Consider the following 12594-nt stretch of genomic DNA (forward strand, 5'->3'; position numbering starts at 1 on the left):
TATTATTGCGCCAATTAATTATTATTATTATTATTATTTTAAAACATGAAAATATTGACATGAATAAAGCTGGATTAACTATTTATTTTCTTCCACAGTTAACACTTTTGTGGCTCCCTTACAGTCAATAGGTAAGTTAGATCTTTTTTTTTACAACCAATATCTCAACCCATCAAGAAGAACTGAAAGCAAGCTGCAAGATATTAATGGGAGAACTCAAAAAGTAAAATGCACTGGGAACACTTCCAGTTATTGCACCATCGAATAACATCTACATTATGTTGCTTTTCTAGGATCCTCTTTCTCATACATCCAGCTCATCAAGTGTAAGTTCACTTCCTCTTCTGGTTATTTACAGTTTGTTTGTTTGTTTAAATCACTTTTTCTTGTGAGGAAAACGGTGTTACTTTGATGTTTTTGAGTCAATAAAGAAATATTTTGTCATGTATATTTTAAATAACTTGTGTTAAAGGTACTACTCTACTCTTGTCTGTGGTTATATTTTTATGACCTTGAGGGCAAATCTAAAATTTCTTTGGTGACACGTGTAAATAGTTTGCATTTCTTGGTTTTGCTGCTTGTTCCGATTTAAAAACTGGTCAAGCATAAAAAGGCTGATGTCAAGCTGAGAAATTTCCATTGACAGTGGGAGCAACTTTCTCAAGTATCAACAGCCAATGTCAGGTTTTTGGAACGTTGCCTAAAACTTTCAAGAGCAAGTAGTACTTCTTTTAAGAGATGTAATTTTGCACTGACTTTAAATGGTCACACACAAGAAAAAGTATGTTCAAAAGAAACAGAGATGCTACCTTCTTGCCCGAAGAAATCTCAGCTGAAATGCTTTGAGTACAAGGCCTGACTCTCTCTTTTTACTAATCCCTCTTGCAGTCATTGTGCTCCTACTGCATAAAAAACGGCTGCCACTCTTGACACCTACATATGCCAGGTGCAACAAGTTCAGACATGCTCTCTGGGAGCGGCTGAAAGTCATTCTGAGAAACGTGGGAAGTCTTTAAGTGAAGCGTATGATGACGCAGCAAATCAAAGGGTAGTGGTTGCACCCACCAGAGAGTAAATAACAACAAAGTAACTCCTGATTTGAATTCTCGAAACTGATATTTGAAAGGGGGACATGTCTTTTGCAGATCTCATTCGGTCTATTTTGGTCGCTGAAAACACAGTTTCTGAATCAGCTTCTTGCTGTGAACAGATTTTTCTGCCAGAGTTATAACTGTATATTATTTTACATGAGAGATTTATTTTGGTTTATTTCCTCATGTTTTTCACCTGTTTACAGTTGGAAAAAGTTGACCAATTGTTTGTACTAGGGGCTGACTTTAAGGGATTTTAAAAAATTATTTTTTAATTTATTTATTCATGGATATCACTACTCTATGTGGACTGTGCAACGATTTTACACCTATATGAGTCTACAAAGGTACTCAGAAGGCTGCTTAACAATAAAAAAAAATATTAAACATTATTGTACATTAGACTGAGGACATGCAATGTATTACATTGTCAACAGTTCTAGAAATGAAAACTGAAAAAGATGCGTGCATAACAGCTAATAAATAAAAAGAAAAGAAACAGCTAAATAGACACCAGTACTGTATCAATTACCAATGATTTTAGTAAAGAATAAATAAAAATAAATGGCTAACATGCACCATGGTCTGTAAGAAAATGTTCTCATCGTCAGTATATCTAGTTTGTACATAAAAAGTTAGACTTGAATAGTAATGTTAACTTTACATCTGTCACTCTCCAGTTGAACATGTACTATCTATCCATCTATCTATAATATCTAAGAGATAAAAGTGTTCTACATCCACACATTATTTATCTGCATGCACACAGTCTGAGCGAGACATCCCACCTTGTCATGTTTCCAGTGTTATGCGTTGTGTTCCTCCCACCACACTGCCTTTTTCCTCTGTGAAGTGGGTTCCTAAAACCTTCAAAAAACCCGACGCAGAGCTGTAATGTGGTCCACACCGACATAAGGTATAATTACAGCCCACAGCAACAGACAGTTTGTCAGGGGATGTTTAGTCTGCCAAAATGGAAGGAAATTAGTCATTAATTGGAATATCAGCTTTGTCTACCTGATGGCTTTATTCAAATTGAGGTGAAAATTTCAGTGTGAATGTTTCAAAGTGTAGATTGATAGATAAACGAACATTATATAAGTTTCATATGACACCCCCTAAAGATTCATGAAATGTTTGTTTAGCTGAGCGACTGAAAAAAAGTTTGCCAAATCTCTTACAGCTCTGAATGACTCCTGGGAAAAATCACCCGCCAGTTGTCAGTCCTGTTCCCTCTTCCTGCGTGACGACTCCATCCACTGCAAGGAGAGCAGCATCTACTTCATCTACGCTCAGGTCACTTTCAGCAAGGAGCCTAAGGAAAATCAGGACAAAAGAGTGATTTTGAGAAGAAATCCAACATGGGGTAAAAAAATTAAGGACCTGGTGGAGGGGACCTTCCCGAACACAACAGAGGGCTCCGTGTGGGTGGCCGGGATCGTCAGTCTCACAGTGGGAGACAGTGTCAGCTTAGAAATCACAGGGGATATTCGAAAAAACACCATTTTGACGTTTTGGGGTGCCTATCAGCTTCATTAGCACTGCAGGTCTTCAGATTTGTATAAGTATTTGAGAAAGAATCATCTGAGGTTGGACTGGTATGTTATTATTTGGCCTACGCTAATACGTTTCAACAAAAGCTGCCGGAAGCAGCCGGATATTTAACAGTTTTACACCAAAAAAGACTCAAAATCACAGATATTCAGTGACGTTTACCAAATCTAAACATCTAACACTAAATTGCTCAAACCTCTACCAGGCAGAATGAAGAAGCAATGGCGGTTCAGACAGGGAGAAAAGAGGAGTCATTGACCCTGTAATATTAAGCTTGGACCCCCATATAGCTCCCTGCTTCAAAGATTTTAGCGGACTCAGTTTTTAATTTAAATAGGCGGAGCTGGGAGGGTTGTGGTACCCCTGAGATCACACATGGCCTCAGCCTGCTCCCCCAGAAAAAGGTCACATCTTCACATCCGAATGAGTTTCGACACAAATATCTTGGCAAAATATCACACTGTATCAATCCAACTTCAGAAAAGTCTCTAGTTTTAAGCCAGCTGGTTTTGACTCTTGAATGTTTGTGGCGTTTTAACTGAATTTTAAATTTTTAATATTTGACTGTGTGGTGCTTGAATGTTTATTTTCACTGCTATGTTCCTGTGTAATTTATAAAATAACATGCTGTATTGCTGTTGTTTGACATCAAGGAGGGAAAAGAAGTGAAGGAGTAATAAAAACTGTTATGTGAAAGCTGCTGAGTCCATTTACTGACTTTACTCACCACACGGTGGTGCCACCTTCCCCTACATAATGGCAGCATGAAAGACTGCATACATGTACTGTGTATTGAATCTGTAACCCGCTTACTGTTATTTCCATAGAGCACATTACACAGCCTGATAACAAATTCTAGTCATCGTTAAATAAATAAAAAATTAACACAAAGTAAAAAGACATTCCATTGATGCCTGAGAAACCACCAGAGTACTGTTAAAAAAAACCCTGGCAACACAAAGAGTGGAGTTACTCATCTTATTGCCCTGAAGCTAGCACTGTACACACATACAGTACGTGACACTGTACAACTTTAATAAGTAAGCTGCATTGAGCAGGCAGGAGCAACAGGTGCACAACAGGAAGCTACACATTTGCTGCAACATCAGTCGTACTGCTTTCTCTTCACATCACAGCCACAGATTTATTTGAACTCCAAACGCCCTCAGATCAGACTCCTTGGAGACAGCTTGGTCCCTCTCATGCAATAAGAGCTAATACTTGTCTTAGACTTAATGTTGAGTGCATATAACCAGTCGTAGATAATGTTAATGTGTACTTTTCTGTCTGACAATGGCACTGCAGTCTTTCAACTAGACTCTAATTAAGTTGCTGATATGTCTCTGCACCAAATAAACCACAGCAATGCCCTGTTTATTAATGGATTTTAATCAATCTGATGTGATTCATTTGGTGATCTGAACAAATTACCTATCCAGCCAACATTAAGACTTTGAAAACAGCTTATAAGCCCAGTAAGGTAAAACAATTTATTGTAATCACAAACTAGTGTCATATCAATTTCACAGGAGGCGCAATGTCCTGGCCTACAAATGGTATTCTGCACACTTAAATAATTTTTGATTGGTACAGATCTTCACAGGAACCACAACATGATCATTTGAATATATTTTTCAATTAAAATGAGAATAGCAATGCAAAAAAGACCATTCCATCCAATGTCGGGTTTCATATCAGTCATATTAGTCAAAATTAGATATTCTTTTCCATATTGTTCAGCCCTAAAGCCCACAACCCATTTAAGTGCTATTCTTATTCATGTACATTTGTAGATGGTTTTGTATTTGTGGGAGAACCTTGATTTGTCTAGACAAAGAGTATACTATATTTTTTTTGTGAATTGTTGCACCATGTTTTTCATCTTAGCGTCCTAGCATGATAACATTTTCTGATTAGCTCTAGATTAGAAGAACATCTGAGGCTGATGGTAATGTTGGACATATTAAAATGTTGCTCACAGAGATGGACCGATATGAAAAGTTATTAAGGTTCATCCTGAGGGGAGCTATAATATATGGACAAAAAATAATGGCAACCCATCAAATAAATGTCCAGACATTTCACTGAAAACCACAGAGGAACCTCATGGTGCTACTGGAGGAGTCGGGGAAACACCAAAGTCAGTAGGATTTATGGTCTGGGAATGATGAGTTTATAAAATTTCATAAAATGTAATCAACTGAGGGTGACAGCAGGGAAGCTGGAAATAGGGGTGCTGAGGGTGCTACACCCTGTTGGTGGCGGGATGTAACTGCAAGCCAAATAAAAGTTCACTAAACAAATCAATGTGTGTGTGTGTGTGTGTGTGTGTGTGTATACATATATATATATATATATATATATATATATACACACATATATGTATATATATGTATGTATATATATGTGTATGTATATATGTGTATATATGTATATATGTATATATACACAAATATAAACATATATACACATATAAACATTTATACACATAAAGGGTGGCTTAAATTCACCCTTTTGTTATTTTTTCATGACATTTGATTTCAGTTCAGAACACTCATTGTATTTTCTGTGTATCTGATGTAAAAATGGCGAAGAAGAAAAAAAGCTGTTGTTGCACAGCACAAGCCACTTGGAATCAACAACTTTCAGGGCGCAGCTGGTTAGTTATCGCGACTGAAAACCCCTCACTTTGGTCTTGGTTACAATTTATATTGGGCCATTTATGGATTTGTTGTAAGCTTCAGATGCTTTCAGATGTGTGTTCATTGTTTAAAGATTTTGTGGTGCTGCTGCTGGGCCATCCGTTGTGTACTTCTCTTTCCGTCTCTCAATTTTATGTGTCACCAGTTACAGGGCGTGTTAATTGATTACATAATTTAGTAAGTTACAATACTTCTTGTTTCTGTCACAGATCTGGTAGTGCGACATGCTTTAAATGAGAGCAAGAGGACATCTCTGTAATGCGGAGTTGTGTGCCCTTATTGTTTTTGGTTGCTCTGTCTGTGTGTAAGCACACTGTCCTGCTTCTCATTGGCATTCTGTCAGTGTGTCTGTCTTATAAAAGTTCATGCGCCCTGTTCTATTGCTACCTATATATAGTGTGGCTGTGGCTCGGTCAACAATAAAACATGTGATTAGGAATAAAAAATATGTTTTTTGAATGGTAATATGTGCTTGGATGGACAGCATAGCATGTTGGTGTTTAATTTTGCTTTCTGCTGTAGTCTAAAACTGGTGTAAAATATTGTTACCAAAATTAATGCATCCATGAATATTGCGCAACATTTCAAATGATGTAATTCTATAGACTTTCTCTCAGCACCCCAAACTGTGACGGACTTCCCGCCTCCCTGGATGAGAGGCTGTTTTTAAAAAAGTATGTTTGACACAGAGAAGGTAAGTACAATGTGAGGACATGAGACTCTCAGAACAAAGTAAAATCACAAGGAGTAACATAACCACCAGCTGGTCTTGCGGGTTCAAGGCTTATTTTAGGATGAGTCATGGGCAGTTGTGCCTCTCAATTCATCCTATTGGACAGAAGGAAACAAAGTGTTATGAAATCGGGCCATTTTCAGCTCTAAGTGGAAGTTTTACAACTTGAAAAATTCAGGGTGCTCCTGCAAAATTGCAAGGCATCCAGAAACTCAAAATCAGCCAGCAAAACGCTTCACTCTCAGTAAAAACAATTACAAAAAGCTGCCCCAGGCTACTAAAGTGTGCTCTATCTGATCAGGGCCTATAAAGTCAACTGACAAAGCTTTGATTCTAACATTAACCCAAACCTAAACACTCCAAGATTGTCTAATCCTCTTGGTTGATTGATCATCACAAAGATGGAAACTAATGATTGCACAAACACACCCATGATCACACACTAGCATTCATCACTGACGCTGTGTTAATACTTTGCGGTTGTTAAACTTTAATTACTGTGTGATTCACTGCCTTTGTTGCCAAAACTTTATAAATAGGACTGACTTGACTTTGTTTGAGGAGGCAAACATCCCCTTTGTGGAAGGCCCACACTTGCCCTTCACCTTATCAGTGTTGACACGACCTATGGGCCACTTTAAGATCAGGATTTAGAGAAAGCGGGTACTATGACATCATCTCCAACAGGTAGCTCCGGCTGCAGACTTCCTCACACATTTTCCACAACACTTGTTCCTTTGTTCTTATGTGCCTTTGTAGTTCTGTAGGAATTGTTTGTCAGGCCTGTCATTTGTGTCGGCTTTTTAGCCAGGGCTCTGATGACACTTTGTGTTTCATAGAGAAACAATGTTCTTGTCTATGTATGCCTGGTTCAGTAAAAAAAAGACATAATAAAACATGAAAAGACATGGGGAAAAGATAAGCCACAAGGAAACAAGGTAAAGAACTTGCGCTGGTAATTAGGAAGAGATTAGCATTAATATTTAATAACATAATGGCATGGTGTGGTGTACTATATTTTGAAACATTTCTTTATTCTTGTTCTGAGCACTCAGCAACACTTTCTGATGGTTTTATTTATTTTAAAGGGTTGTAAACCATTATGCTTAATGTCTAAGGCATCTTTAGTGTGTATAAAATAATCACATTACTTTACCAGTTCTTCTTCTGTGTTATTGTGTTTCATTATGGTGCTTTTTACAATTACAGTTAACTTTTATTCATAAAATTTCCTTCACAAGTTCAAACCCTTTTATGCAAAGGGTTTTTTTCTTACAGCAAATATAAACTTTTTATCACGTGGAAATGTTGCATATTTGCAAGCTTGGGAGACATACTGAGATCTGGTTATAGGAGGAAATATTTCACCACAAAGTTTTACTTACGAAGAATAGAAGTGATATTAACAGAACAACCAAGTACAGAAAGTAAAAGTACTGATTTAGCAGCAGAATGGCACCTGTCAATTTTTTTAATGATTATAAACACAATATCATGTGAGTAGTATTTAATTGTTCCAGCTAATGTGTAACTGCTTTACATGTGGTGGGTAGTTTAAGAACGTATTATGTGTTAAGTTCATTATGTTTTGAATTTGACTCACAAGTACCTCAAATCTGTACAATCTGTACTTGAATAAATGTACTTGTTACATCCCATCACTGCATATATATTTTTTGTTGTAATCTACAGTATGTTTACTTAAAAACTGTTTTTTAGAGAGAGGATTTTATCAGAAGAGTATTATGTCACCCCTAAAGAAATGTAACTTTTAATGGTATGCAAGTATGTGTTGTTATTGCATGCAATACTGCAAAGGGAAAACATGCGTTATCACTTCCTCTGTATTGTCCCAAATGTCAATCACCTGACTTTAAGTCATGATGACAGGATGGACTTCCTGTATAATTTTTGGTGTGTTTTGTAGCTTTTGTCATGTGCATGCTCATATAGAAACAAATGTTCATCATGTGATAGTGGTAACTGTCTGTGAGCAAACACTAATAGATGGACTACTGGGGAAAGTCTTTTTAAAAAAGTGTTTTTTAATTTTAGAATCAAACTCTAATGTTTGAGTTTCCAGTCTGATGAAGAGAGAAGACATTAGGATAAAGTTAAAGTCATTCTGCATCATTTACAAAAGCAAAAGCAAATTCTGCTGAGACTTTGCTGGAAACATACAAACTTCCTGGCTACAAAGATCAACAAGGCAACAAGCGTAGGAGGAATCAACTGACAGACATGAAATTTATGAAATGCAGGAATCTATGCCCTAAAGATAAGAGAAGTGGACCTCGGACTGCAATGTGACATTTGAATCCCCAGGAACTGGGGAAATCTGAAAACAAAGCTTTCCGCCTCCCTCAGAAAATACTGTTGGGATGCCCTTTAGAAGAGACTTTACCAGCAACTTCTGCTAAAAGGCCAAAAGTAGATGTGAAAATGAGAAGGAGTTTGTCTGCTCTGCAAGTCCTCAAAGGTTGAAGAGAGAAAAGTGAACTGTTAAAGTACTACATGTCTAAGTTACACTGCAACTGTCTCTTAGTCACAGTGATGACATCTGTCTCACACAGCCAGGACAGATTTTTATTATACTGTATATTTATTATCATCTGTGCTTTGTCATCTTCCTTCTGGTTTTTGAAATTCATTTTCATTTTTAACCAGTACACTTATTATGTCTCTTGCTCAGTGGTGAAAGAAATATGCCTAGCCTCTACTTAAGTAAAAGTACTAATAACACATTGTTAAAATACTACAAATAAAAGTCCTGCTTACTTAAGTAAAATATCAGCCTTGCATTTTACTGCTGTAAATGTTTAAGTAAGTGCTAATATTGACTTTGTATGAACTGTTGAGTAGCAATGCATCATATTCTATAACATAATCGTATGTTTGTACCTCTGAGAACAATGTATCATTGAAAAATAATCTCAACATAGGATCAGATAAACAGCCCTGTTTTTATCTTGTACATTTTTCAGCTTCTCCAAGGGTTTTTTTAATATATTGTTTATTTAGCTTTCAAAATAAGGGAATTTTCTCAACGAACAAAGAACCACTTCATCCTTCAGGTTTTGTAAGAAAAAAATATTTTTGTTTGTACTGTACAGGAAATTATGAAAAATTGTAATTTGCAACTTAAAGCTCACAGAAAAAATGTAGCTGGTGGAGTAGCAGTATAATGTTGCATAACAGGGAAATACTCAAGTAAAGTAAAGGAATTTTAACGTAAGTACTGTACTTAAATAAATATACTTAGTTGAGAAGTACCATGTTTCCCTTCCCCTGATGAAGTGGAGTAGAAGTATAGTTTCGGTGAAATACTCAAGTAAAGTAGGAGTACCTCGAACTTGAACTTGAACGTGAACACAGTACTTGAGTTAATGTACTTAGTTACATTTTCCACCAGTGACTCTTTATTATTTTCATCATTTTATTGTTAACTCTGCCAGTACGCAGCGGTAAATACGGTGATCTGCGACGGTTGAAAGTGGGCTAGCTTTGTAAAACCTAGCTAAGCTAAGCTAAGCTAGCTGGCAAACGCACTAAATTCAACACGAATGTTACTGTGGGTTAGCGGCTAGTTGGTGAACACAGCAGAGTATTTAGCAGCGAAACAGTTTAACGTTTCCTTCAGGAGAATGAATGTCAGATTTACCTGCGTCACATGAACTGAAATGTTGCTCCGTATCTGCATGAGGTGTTAGCTGCTGTCTAATAAGTTTGCGGTGTCAACTGCATTAATGATGATTATGCTACACGGTAGTGGTTTGCACTTTCGCCTCTCAGCAAGAGGGTTACAGGTTAGAATCCAACTTTCGGCTGTTCTGTTAGAATATTAAAATGTCTCCGGTTCCTCTAGTCCGAACACATGCAGTGTAAGGTTTAAATGCTGACACTAAAAAGTGTGAATGGTTGTCTGTGAATCTGCCCTGTGGTTTTCTGGCAACCTGTCTAGGGTGTACCTGCCTCTCGCCCTAGCTGACCCGAGTTCGGTTAAGAATAATGAATCGCTTGTTGCATTGCCTTCAACTGGCCAAAAGAAAACTATCAGTGTAGGCTTAGTCAGCGCTCAGCATTAACTTTTAAAAGCAAACTGGCAACACCAATAAACTTGTAAATATAAAAATTGTCTATATTTCTTCTATTGTTCCCCCTGATAAATACAACTTGTTAATTTGTCAATTGTTATAAATGAAGTTATAATTAGAATTATTATCATTATTGTAGGCTACGTAGTATACAAAAGACTAGGTTAGTGCAGGTTAGCTGTTTGCTGTCCATGTTTTATGTTAAAAAGGGGTTGCCAGTTTCTCAAGATGGTTGCAACCTGGCAAATGTGAGACATTATATTTAGTTGCTTGTTTTAATCTCTTCTGCTCTTAACTAAATTAATCTCTTTTTTAATCACATTATCCCCGCCAGTGCTGACATCTGGGCCAGAAGCAGTATCAGCACACAGGCGAGGGGTTAAACAAGCCAACAGAGTCACATTATTTTAACCATGAGGTTAAAGTGAGAGTGAGAGCACCCACGATGTTGGTATAGATTTATTCATTGCATGGAAGAACTGTGTGTTTCACTGTAGAGTTTCACTTTTCCCCTTCATCTTATCTTCCAAATTAGTTTCACTATCCAGTTTTTACTTTAACCTGTATGACTGTCTTATTACTGGAAATTGTAGACCTACCTGACATGTTTCCTTGTTCTCTGACCCGAGAAATGATCTTGTTGAATAAGGTATAAGGTAGATTTTTATGATTGATACTATCATTATTACAACAACACCACATATTATTTTTTATTATTATATACTTATTATTATTTTACATTATTATTATTATTATTATTATTATAAACTGTAAAAATAGGACCCACATTATAATAAACCAGAATTATCATTTTCTTCTTCTTTTTTTTAATAGCATTGATCTTTGTCTGGTTTTTGATGTATCTGAAATGCTGTGGCAAACATTAATTCCATCAGGAGAAATTCCTACTGTATCTATTTCTTGTATTTTAATTAGGGTACATTTTGATCCTAAATTAGTGCATATTCTGACACTGAAGCTTCACAACACCATTGATGTGGAATTTCAGCTTTATAACAACTAATTAGCCTCCAAGGACTGAAATTTAACCCGTGGGCCCCATCAGGCTACTTTCTCCACACACAGATAACATTTATTTTTATATACTTTCTCCCACTAAACCCAACAAATGTTTTTCTTGTCACTTAGTTTTTTTTACCCTGAATTTGGAAGCACACACTCTAACTTTTTTTTAAATAAGAGACAGATACAGAAGGAAAACATTTAGGTAAAACACCTAACAGGTGGTGGAGCGTAACTTCTTGGAGACACCGCTGAGGTTTGTTGGCCACAAGACTGTAGTGGCAGCGGAAGCCACCTTGCATTTATGCAAACACCTTCATTCGTTCTCAGTTGATTCCCCTACACATCTACAGCTCCCCCTGAGCCCACACACGGCAACACTTGAAAGGGAATGATCACAAAGAAACCAAAACCTCCTTGATGTGGATTTTTTAGTTTCTTCAAAAACTGGCACCTTTAATTGTGCCACCACACAAATCCGAAACATGAATCTCCTGGCAGGAACGCAGCGTCATGCTCGCCTACGACAGCTTCCTTCCTTCCTTCCTTTCCTTCCTCCCTCCTTTGCCCCCTACCCTCCCTCCTTCCGCCCTCCTTTCCTCCATCTTTTCCTTCCTGCCCTGATGTAATCTCTGTCTGCATGGTGACCGCACAATCCTGGGATTTCATGATGCAACCCACAAGCAAAATCAGCAAAGAACAAAAGAGGGATTTTTTTTTTCAAAGTGTTTTGAGCCGTCGCAGGGGGAGCTACATGTGGGGAATATGTCACCATACGATTAGGAGAGGCCTGATAATGATTCAGGCAGGGGAAGGAAAAGGGCACCCAGATATGGAGGCTCAAACTGGGGAGGTTAGGTTACAAGTTTTATATTCCCCAGCTCCATGAAAAGAGGTGTTTGTCTTTTTCAGGAATCCAGTGGGAGTTACATATTACAGATGACCTCTGACTGGGAACGGGTGTGTTTTTGTCAGCTTGGAGAAGTTTACAGTATAGAAATGACAGTGAATGAGGTATTGGGACATTCAGACGTGAATCATTTTGTCTTCTATTATTTAAAACATCAAGGAACAGGAAACAAGTGGGGCGTATACAGTGGTGGAAGAAGTATTCATATCTCTTTCTGAAGCAGAAGTACTAATACCACACTGTGAAAACACTCCACTACATGTAAAATTTCTGCATTCAAAACTTACTGAAGTAAAGGTACGAAAGCATCAACATCAAAATGTACTTAAAGTATCAAAAATAAAAGTACTTGTTGAATGGACCTACTCAGACTGTTTTATATATTCCAAATATATTATTGGATTATTATTATAGATGAATTTAGTTTAAACTATTTAATATACTGGTATAAGGTTTAATTGAAAAAATTGTCTAATCACTTTACATT

The sequence above is a fragment of the Centropristis striata genome, chromosome 8 (genome assembly GCF_030273125.1).
Source record: "Centropristis striata isolate RG_2023a ecotype Rhode Island chromosome 8, C.striata_1.0, whole genome shotgun sequence".
In the NCBI taxonomy this organism is placed as follows: domain Eukaryota; kingdom Metazoa; phylum Chordata; class Actinopteri; order Perciformes; family Serranidae; genus Centropristis; species Centropristis striata.